Genomic DNA, 11212 nt, shown 5'->3' with positions numbered 1-11212 from the left:
AGCAATGACACCCCCATGTCAATTAACAAGATTCAGCACCCACTACCTGAAAGACAGCTACCTATCATCTCATGTCCAACCTGCACAGGTGTGCTGGTTGCTGAGCTTATTCAATTAAAGAGGACATTCAGCAGCAGTCCTGTGCCTGGTCGCTGCAACAGGGGCCAGACACAAGCGGCACCACCTATTGTCTTTTGCCTGCAGTAGGGGCCCACTGGACTAGCCAGCAAGCAGCTGCAGCAGTAAATAAACAGGTAATCTTTCTTTCCAACACTGAACCCTGGTGGTGCACTTAATATATGCTACCAGATAGGGGACATATCAGATATTAAACTGATATAAACAGACACCACATTTGATACCAGCCAAAAGGAAGAATGAGAAGTGATAACTGTGAAAGGGGAGGAACCAACGCTGTCCCCTTCACATGCACCATCACTACTTGTAGGAAGGTAGGCTGGCTGGGTGGCAGTCACCCACCAGTACACACAGCAGGCCCTAAACCCATATCATTATTGCTAAGCAGGAAGATGGGAGTCCATTTCACTCTGATGGACCATTTTTAAATGCAATCCATAACCTGGCTTTGGCAGGAACCCTTCTTACTCCTCCTACTTGCATTTGATACTGGGTTTAGGATCTGCATAGGAAACACACACACACACACACACAAGCACACACTTACCTGTGTTGTCTGCTGACGCCTCCTTGGCTGTCCCCAAACGGTATAAAACCAACAGCCACGGGAAGCTGTAAGGATAGAGGACATACCTGCATCCTATTGGACTCACTTGTCTTGGTTAAATCCAGCTTATTTGAAAACTTATGGTGCTGCTGCTTCTGATCATGGCAGTGCTGCTTCTGACAAGGCTGTTCTTTGGTGGGCCTAGGTGACATCACAATCTCCATGGTTACATACACAACAAAGGTCAGATGTTGTTTACACCTGGCCATGCCAGTGGTATTGAGTAGCATATCACAGTGCTAAGGGTCCTGGATGCAACAATCTTTCAATGGGGAATAGCCGCACTGAGTTTGTCAAGTGCACCCATGTTTGCAACTCCAACAATACACACATATGTATGTATGTATGTATGTAATGTATGTATGTAATGTATGTATGTATCTATGTATCTATCTATCTATCTATCTATCTATCTCTTTCTCTCTTTCTATATGTATATATATATATATATATATATATATAATTTTTTTTTCTTTTAAATATATATATATATATATAGAGAGAGAGAGAGAGAGAGAGAGAGAGAGAGAGAGAGAGAGAGAGAGAGAGAGATGGAAATACTTTTTTAAACATGTTTTCACCTTTTTTTTTAACCTTCTTTTTTTCTTCTCTCCATGTTTTCCTTCTTTCCTCCTTTTTTCCTATGCTGCTGCTTATTTTTCTTCTTTTTCAGACCCTATCATTGCACTATTGCTTATTCAATACCACCAGCAGATGGAGACACTATATTACAACATTAGTTGTGAGCAGCAGTTTGTACAAACAAATGCCTCATAGCTGATGTCCTATCCATTATTGCAATGGATGGTTGGCTGGCAACATTTGTTTTTATTATTCCAATACCACAGTACCAATGCATGGTCAATCAACAGCAATGACACCCCCATGTCAAATAACAAGATTCAGCACCCACTACCTGAAAGACAGCTACCTATCATCTCATGTCCAACCTGCACAGGTGTGCTGGTTGCTGAGCTTATTCAATTAAAGAGGACATTCAGCAGCAGCAGTCCTGTGCCTGGTCGCTGCAACAGGGGCCAGACACAAGCGGCACCACCTATTGTCTTTTGCCTGCAGTAGGGGCCCACTGGACTAGCCAGCAAGCAGCTGCAGCAGTAAATAAACAGGTAATCTTTCTTTCCAACACTGAACCCTGGTGGTGCACTTAATATATGCTACCAGATAGGGAACATATCAGATAGTAAACTGATATAAACAGACACCACATTTGATACCAGCCAAAAGGAAGAATGAGAAGTGATAACTGTGAAAGGGGAGGAACCAACGCTGTCCCCTTCACATGCACCATCACTACTTGTAGGAAGGTAGGCTGGCTGGCAGCCTCCCATACACACTCTGGCTGGGTGGCAGTCACCCACCAGTACACACAGCAGGCCCTAAACCCATATCATTATTGCTAAGCAGGAAGATGGGAGTCCATTTCACTCTGATGGACCATTTTTAAATGCAATCCATAACCTGGCTTTGGCAGGAACCCTTCTTACTCCTCCTACTTGCATTTGATACTGGGTTTAGGATCTGCATAGGAAACACACACACACACACACAAGCACACACTTACCTGTGTTGCCTGCTGACGCCTCCTTGGCTGTCCCCAAACGGTATAAAACCAACAGCCACGGGAAGCTGTAAGGATAGAGGACATACCTGCATCCTATTGGACTCACTTGTCTTGGTTAAATCCAGCTTATTTGAAAACTTATGGTGCTGCTGCTTCTGATCATGGCAGTGCTGCTTCTGACAAGGCTGTTCTTTGGTGGGCCTAGGTGACATCACAATCTCCATGGTTACATACACAACAAAGGTCAGATGTTGTTTACACCTGGCCATGCCAGTGGTATTGAGTAGCATATCACAGTGCTAAGGGTCCTGGATGCAACAATCTTTCAATGGGGAATAGCCGCACTGAGTTTGTCAAGTGCACCCATGTTTGCAACTCCAACAATACACACATATGTATGTATGTATGTATGTTGTATGTATGTATGTATGTGTATCTATCTATCTATCTATCTATCTATCTATCTATCTCTTTCTCTCTCTCTATATGTGTATATATATATATATATATATAATTTTTTTTTCTTTTAAATATATATATATATATATATATATATATATATATATACATATATAGAGAGAGAGAGAGATGGAAATACTTTTTTAAACATGTTTTCACCTTTTTTTTACCTTCTTTTTTTCTTCTCTCCATGTTTTCCTTCTTTCCTCCTTTTTTCCTATGCTGCTGCTTCTTATTTTACTCCTTTTTCAGACCCTATCATTGCACTATTGCTTATTCAATACCACCAGCAGATGGAGACACTATATTACAACATTAGTCGTGAGCAGCAGTTTGTACAAACAAATGCCTCATAGCTGATGTCCTATCCATTATTGCAATGGATGGCTGGCTGGCAACATTTGTTTTAATTATTCCAATACCACAGTACCAATGCATGGTCAATCAACAGCAATGACACCCCCATGTCAATTAACAAGATTCAGCACCCACTACCTGAAAGACAGCTACCTATCATGTCATGTCCAACCTGCACAGGTGTGCTGGTTGCTGAGCTTATTCAATTAAAGAGGACATTCAGCAGCAGCAGTCCTGTGCCTGGTCGCTCCAACAGGGGCCAGACACAAGCGGCACCATCTATTGTCTTTTGCCTGCAGTAGGGGCCCACTGGACTAGCCAGCAAGCAGCTGCATCAAATAAACAGGTAATCTTTCTTTCCAACACTGAACCCTGGTGGTGCATTTAATATATGCTACCAGATAGGGGACATATCAGATATTAAACTGATATAAACAGACACCACATTTGATACCAGCCAAAAGGAAGAATGAGAAGTGATAACTGTGAAAGGGGAGGAACCAACGCTGTCCCCTTCACATGCACCATCACTACTTGTAGGAAGGGAGGCTGGCTGGCAGCCTCCCATACACACTCTGGCTGGGTGGCAGTCACCCACCAGTACACACAGCAGACCCTAAACCAATATCATTATTGCTAAGCAGGAAGATGGGAGTCCATTTTACTCTGATGGACCATTTTTAAATGCAATCCATAACCTGGCTTTGGCAGGAACCCTTCTTACTCCTCCTACTTGCATTTGATACTGGGTTTAGGATCTGCATAGGAAACACACACACACACACACACAAGCACACACTTACCTGTGTTGCCTGCTGACGCCTCCTTGGCTGTCCCCAAACGGTATAAAACCAACAGCCACGGGAAGCTGTAAGGATAGAGGACATACCTGCATCCTATTGGACTCACTTGTCTTGGTTAAATCCAGCTTATTTGAAAACCTATGGATCTGCTGCTTCTGCTCATGGCAGTGCTGCTTCTGACAAGGCTGTTCTTTGGTGGGCCTAGGTGACATCACAATCTCCATGGTTACATACACAACAAAGGTCAGATGTTGTTTACACCTGGCCATGCCAGTGGTATTGAGTAGCATATCACAGTGCTAAGGGTCCTGGATGCAACAATCTTTCAATGGGGAATAGCCGCACTGAGTTTGTCAAGTGCACCCATGTTTGCAACTCCAACAATACACACATATGTATGTATGTATGTATGTATGTATCTATCTATCTATCTATCTATCTATCTATCTATCTATCTATCTCTTTCTCTCTTTCTATATGTATATATATATATATAGAGAGAGAGAGATGGAAATACTTTTTTAAACATGTTTTCACCTTTTTTTTTAACCTTCTTTTTTTCTTCTCTCCATGTTTTCCTTCTTTCCTCCTTTTTTCCTATGCTGCTGCTTCTTATTTTTCTTCTTTTTCAGACCCTATCATTGCACTATTGCTTATTCAATACCACCAGCAGATGGAGACACTATATTACAACATTAGTTGTGAGCAGCAGTTTGTACAAACAAATGCCTCATAGCTGATGTCCTATCCATTATTGCAATGGATGGTTGGCTGGCAACATTTGTTTTTATTATTCCAATACCACAGTACCAATGCATGGTCAATCAACAGCAATGACACCCCCATGTCAATTAACAAGATTCAGCACCCACTACCTGAAAGACAGCTACCTATCATGTCATGTCCAACCTGCACAGGTGTGCTGGTTGCTGAGCTTATTCAATTAAAGAGGACATTCAGCAGCAGCAGTCCTGTGCCTGGTCGCTCCAACAGGGGCCAGACACAAGCGGCACCACCTATTGTCTTTTGCCTGCAGTAAGGGCCCACTGGACTAGCCAGCAAGCAGCTGCAGCAGTAAATAAACAGGTAATCTTTCTTTCCAACACTGAACCCTGGTGGTGCACTTAATATATGCTACCAGATAGGGGACATATCAGATATTAAACTGATATAAACAGACACCACATTTGATACCAGCCAAAAGGAAGAATGAGAAGTGATAACTGTGAAAGGGGAGGAACCAACGCTGTCCCCTTCACATGCACCATCACTACTTGTAGGAAGGTAGGCTGGCTGGCAGCCTCCCATACACACTCTGGCTGGGTGGCAGTCACCCACCAGTACACACAGCAGGCCCTAAACCCATATCATTATTGCTAAGCAGGAAGATGGGAGTCCATTTCACTCTGATGGACCATTTTTAAATGCAATCCATAACCTGGCTTTGGCAGGAACCCTTCTTACTCCTCCTACTTGCATTTGATACTGGGTTTAGGATCTGCATAGGAAACACACACACACACACACACACACAAGCACACACTTACCTGTGTTGTCTGCTGACGCCTCCTTGGCTGTCCCCAAACGGTATAAAACCAACAGCCACGGGAAGCTGTAAGGATAGAGGACATACCTGCATCCTATTGGACTCACTTGTCTTGGTTAAATCCAGCTTATTTGAAAACTTATGGTGCTGCTGCTTCTGATCATGGCAGTGCTGCTTCTGACAAGGCTGTTCTTTGGTGGGCCTAGGTGACATCACAATCTCCATGGTTACATACACAACAAAGGTCAGATGTTGTTTACACCTGGCCATGCCAGTGGTATTGAGTAGCATATCACAGTGCTAAGGGTCCTGGATGCAACAATCTTTCAATGGGGAATAGCCGCACTGAGTTTGTCAAGTGCACCCATGTTTGCAACTCCAACAATACACACATATGTATGTATGTATGTATGTATGTAATGTATGTATGTAATGTATGTAATGTATGTATCTATCTATCTATCTATCTATCTATCTCTTTCTCTCTTTCTATATGTATATATATATATATATATATATATATATATATATTTTTTTTTTTTTTTCTTTTAAATATATATATATATATATATATATATATATACATATATATAGAGAGAGAGAGATGGAAATACTTTTTTAAACATGTTTTCACCTTTTTTTTTGACCTTCTTTTTTTCTTCTCTCCATGTTTTCCTTCTTTCCTCCTTTTTTCCTATGCTGCTGCTTCTTATTTTTCTTCTTTTTCAGACCCTATCATTGCACTATTGCTTATTCAATACCACCAGCAGATGGAGACACTATATTACAACATTAGTTGTGAGCAGCAGTTTGTACAAACAAATGCCTCATAGCTGATGTCCTATCCATTATTGCAATGGATGGTTGGCTGGCAACATTTGTTTTTATTATTCCAATACCACAGTACCAATGCATGGTCAATCAACAGCAATGACACCCCCATGTCAATTAACAAGATTCAGCACCCACTACCTGAAAGACAGCTACCTATCATCTCATGTCCAACCTGCACAGGTGTGCTGGTTGCTGAGCTTATTCAATTAAAGAGGACATTCAGCAGCAGTCCTGTGCCTGGTCGCTGCAACAGGGGCCAGACACAAGCGGCACCACCTATTGTCTTTTGCCTGCAGTAGGGGCCCACTGGACTAGCCAGCAAGCAGCTGCAGCAGTAAATAAACAGGTAATCTTTCTTTCCAACACTGAACCCTGGTGGTGCACTTAATATATGCTACCAGATAGGGGACATATCAGATATTAAACTGATATAAACAGACACCACATTTGATACCAGCCAAAAGGAAGAATGAGAAGTGATAACTGTGAAAGGGGAGGAACCAACGCTGTCCCCTTCACATGCACCATCACTACTTGTAGGAAGGTAGGCTGGCTGGGTGGCAGTCACCCACCAGTACACACAGCAGGCCCTAAACCCATATCATTATTGCTAAGCAGGAAGATGGGAGTCCATTTCACTCTGATGGACCATTTTTAAATGCAATCCATAACCTGGCTTTGGCAGGAACCCTTCTTACTCCTCCTACTTGCATTTGATACTGGGTTTAGGATCTGCATAGGAAACACACACACACACACACACACACAAGCACACACTTACCTGTGTTGTCTGCTGACGCCTCCTTGGCTGTCCCCAAACGGTATAAAACCAACAGCCACGGGAAGCTGTAAGGATAGAGGACATACCTGCATCCTATTGGACTCACTTGTCTTGGTTAAATCCAGCTTATTTGAAAACTTATGGTGCTGCTGCTTCTGATCATGGCAGTGCTGCTTCTGACAAGGCTGTTCTTTGGTGGGCCTAGGTGACATCACAATCTCCATGGTTACATACACAACAAAGGTCAGATGTTGTTTACACCTGGCCATGCCAGTGGTATTGAGTAGCATATCACAGTGCTAAGGGTCCTGGATGCAACAATCTTTCAATGGGGAATAGCCGCACTGAGTTTGTCAAGTGCACCCATGTTTGCAACTCCAACAATACACACATATGTATGTATGTATGTATGTAATGTATGTATGTAATGTATGTAATGTATGTATGTATCTATGTATCTATCTATCTATCTATCTATCTATCTATCTCTTTCTCTCTTTCTATATGTATATATATATATATATATATATAATTTTTTTTTCTTTTAAATATATATATATATATAGAGAGAGAGAGAGAGAGAGAGAGAGAGAGAGAGAGAGAGAGAGAGAGAGAGAGAGAGAGATGGAAATACTTTTTTAAACATGTTTTCACCTTTTTTTTTAACCTTCTTTTTTTCTTCTCTCCATGTTTTCCTTCTTTCCTCCTTTTTTCCTATGCTGCTGCTTATTTTTCTTCTTTTTCAGACCCTATCATTGCACTATTGCTTATTCAATACCACCAGCAGATGGAGACACTATATTACAACATTAGTTGTGAGCAGCAGTTTGTACAAACAAATGCCTCATAGCTGATGTCCTATCCATTATTGCAATGGATGGTTGGCTGGCAACATTTGTTTTTATTATTCCAATACCACAGTACCAATGCATGGTCAATCAACAGCAATGACACCCCCATGTCAAATAACAAGATTCAGCACCCACTACCTGAAAGACAGCTACCTATCATCTCATGTCCAACCTGCACAGGTGTGCTGGTTGCTGAGCTTATTCAATTAAAGAGGACATTCAGCAGCAGCAGTCCTGTGCCTGGTCGCTGCAACAGGGGCCAGACACAAGCGGCACCACCTATTGTCTTTTGCCTGCAGTAGGGGCCCACTGGACTAGCCAGCAAGCAGCTGCAGCAGTAAATAAACAGGTAATCTTTCTTTCCAACACTGAACCCTGGTGGTGCACTTAATATATGCTACCAGATAGGGAACATATCAGATAGTAAACTGATATAAACAGACACCACATTTGATACCAGCCAAAAGGAAGAATGAGAAGTGATAACTGTGAAAGGGGAGGAACCAACGCTGTCCCCTTCACATGCACCATCACTACTTGTAGGAAGGTAGGCTGGCTGGCAGCCTCCCATACACACTCTGGCTGGGTGGCAGTCACCCACCAGTACACACAGCAGGCCCTAAACCCATATCATTATTGCTAAGCAGGAAGATGGGAGTCCATTTCACTCTGATGGACCATTTTTAAATGCAATCCATAACCTGGCTTTGGCAGGAACCCTTCTTACTCCTCCTACTTGCATTTGATACTGGGTTTAGGATCTGCATAGGAAACACACACACACACACACAAGCACACACTTACCTGTGTTGCCTGCTGACGCCTCCTTGGCTGTCCCCAAACGGTATAAAACCAACAGCCACGGGAAGCTGTAAGGATAGAGGACATACCTGCATCCTATTGGACTCACTTGTCTTGGTTAAATCCAGCTTATTTGAAAACTTATGGTGCTGCTGCTTCTGACAAGGCTGTTCTTTGGTGGGCCTAGGTGACATCACAATCTCCATGGTTACATACACAACAAAGGTCAGATGTTGTTTACACCTGGCCATGCCAGTGGTATTGAGTAGCATATCACAGTGCTAAGGGTCCTGGATGCAACAATCTTTCAATGGGGAATAGCCGCACTGAGTTTGTCAAGTGCACCCATGTTTGCAACTCCAACAATACACACATATGTATGTATGTATGTATGTTGTATGTATGTATGTATGTGTATCTATCTATCTATCTATCTATCTATCTCTTTCTCTCTCTCTATATGTGTATATATATATATATATATAATTTTTTTTTCTTTTAAATATATATATATATATATATATATATATATATATACATATATAGAGAGAGAGAGAGATGGAAATACTTTTTTAAACATGTTTTCACCTTTTTTTTACCTTCTTTTTTTCTTCTCTCCATGTTTTCCTTCTTTCCTCCTTTTTTCCTATGCTGCTGCTTCTTATTTTACTCCTTTTTCAGACCCTATCATTGCACTATTGCTTATTCAATACCACCAGCAGATGGAGACACTATATTACAACATTAGTCGTGAGCAGCAGTTTGTACAAACAAATGCCTCATAGCTGATGTCCTATCCATTATTGCAATGGATGGCTGGCTGGCAACATTTGTTTTAATTATTCCAATACCACAGTACCAATGCATGGTCAATCAACAGCAATGACACCCCCATGTCAATTAACAAGATTCAGCACCCACTACCTGAAAGACAGCTACCTATCATGTCATGTCCAACCTGCACAGGTGTGCTGGTTGCTGAGCTTATTCAATTAAAGAGGACATTCAGCAGCAGCAGTCCTGTGCCTGGTCGCTCCAACAGGGGCCAGACACAAGCGGCACCATCTATTGTCTTTTGCCTGCAGTAGGGGCCCACTGGACTAGCCAGCAAGCAGCTGCATCAAATAAACAGGTAATCTTTCTTTCCAACACTGAACCCTGGTGGTGCATTTAATATATGCTACCAGATAGGGGACATATCAGATATTAAACTGATATAAACAGACACCACATTTGATACCAGCCAAAAGGAAGAATGAGAAGTGATAACTGTGAAAGGGGAGGAACCAACGCTGTCCCCTTCACATGCACCATCACTACTTGTAGGAAGGGAGGCTGGCTGGCAGCCTCCCATACACACTCTGGCTGGGTGGCAGTCACCCACCAGTACACACAGCAGACCCTAAACCAATATCATTATTGCTAAGCAGGAAGATGGGAGTCCATTTTACTCTGATGGACCATTTTTAAATGCAATCCATAACCTGGCTTTGGCAGGAACCCTTCTTACTCCTCCTACTTGCATTTGATACTGGGTTTAGGATCTGCATAGGAAACACACACACACACACACACAAGCACACACTTACCTGTGTTGCCTGCTGACGCCTCCTTGGCTGTCCCCAAACGGTATAAAACCAACAGCCACGGGAAGCTGTAAGGATAGAGGACATACCTGCATCCTATTGGACTCACTTGTCTTGGTTAAATCCAGCTTATTTGAAAACCTATGGATCTGCTGCTTCTGCTCATGGCAGTGCTGCTTCTGACAAGGCTGTTCTTTGGTGGGCCTAGGTGACATCACAATCTCCATGGTTACATACACAACAAAGGTCAGATGTTGTTTACACCTGGCCATGCCAGTGGTATTGAGTAGCATATCACAGTGCTAAGGGTCCTGGATGCAACAATCTTTCAATGGGGAATAGCCGCACTGAGTTTGTCAAGTGCACCCATGTTTGCAACTCCAACAATACACACATATGTATGTATGTATGTATGTATGTATGTATCTATGTATCTATCTATCTATCTATCTATCTATCTATCTATCTATCTATCTATCTATCTATCTATCTCTTTCTCTCTTTCTATATGTATATATATATATATAGAGAGAGAGAGATGGAAATACTTTTTTAAACATGTTTTCACCTTTTTTTTTAACCTTCTTTTTTTCTTCTCTCCATGTTTTCCTTCTTTCCTCCTTTTTTCCTATGCTGCTGCTTCTTATTTTTCTTCTTTTTCAGACCCTATCATTGCACTATTGCTTATTCAATACCACCAGCAGATGGAGACACTATATTACAACATTAGTTGTGAGCAGCAGTTTGTACAAACAAATGCCTCATAGCTGATGTCCTATCCATTATTGCAATGGATGGTTGGCTGGCAACATTTGTTTTTATTATTCCAATACCACAGTACCAATGCATGGTCAATCAACAGCAATG

At 42.0% G+C, this 11212-nt stretch overlaps 2 pseudogenes; both read right to left on the bottom strand.

Moving 5' to 3' along the window:
* Positions 1-3516: 3516 nt before the first annotated feature.
* On the bottom strand, positions 3517-3619 carry LOC130311757 (U2 spliceosomal RNA; annotated as a pseudogene).
* Positions 3620-9918: 6299 nt separating this feature from the next.
* Positions 9919-10021, bottom strand: LOC130311756 (U2 spliceosomal RNA; annotated as a pseudogene).
* Between the last annotated feature and the right edge of the window lie 1191 nt (positions 10022-11212).

The sequence above is a fragment of the Hyla sarda genome, unplaced genomic scaffold (genome assembly GCF_029499605.1).
Source record: "Hyla sarda isolate aHylSar1 unplaced genomic scaffold, aHylSar1.hap1 scaffold_1670, whole genome shotgun sequence".
Lineage (NCBI taxonomy): Eukaryota > Metazoa > Chordata > Amphibia > Anura > Hylidae > Hyla > Hyla sarda.
This window is presented reverse-complemented; position numbering and strand designations above follow the sequence as displayed.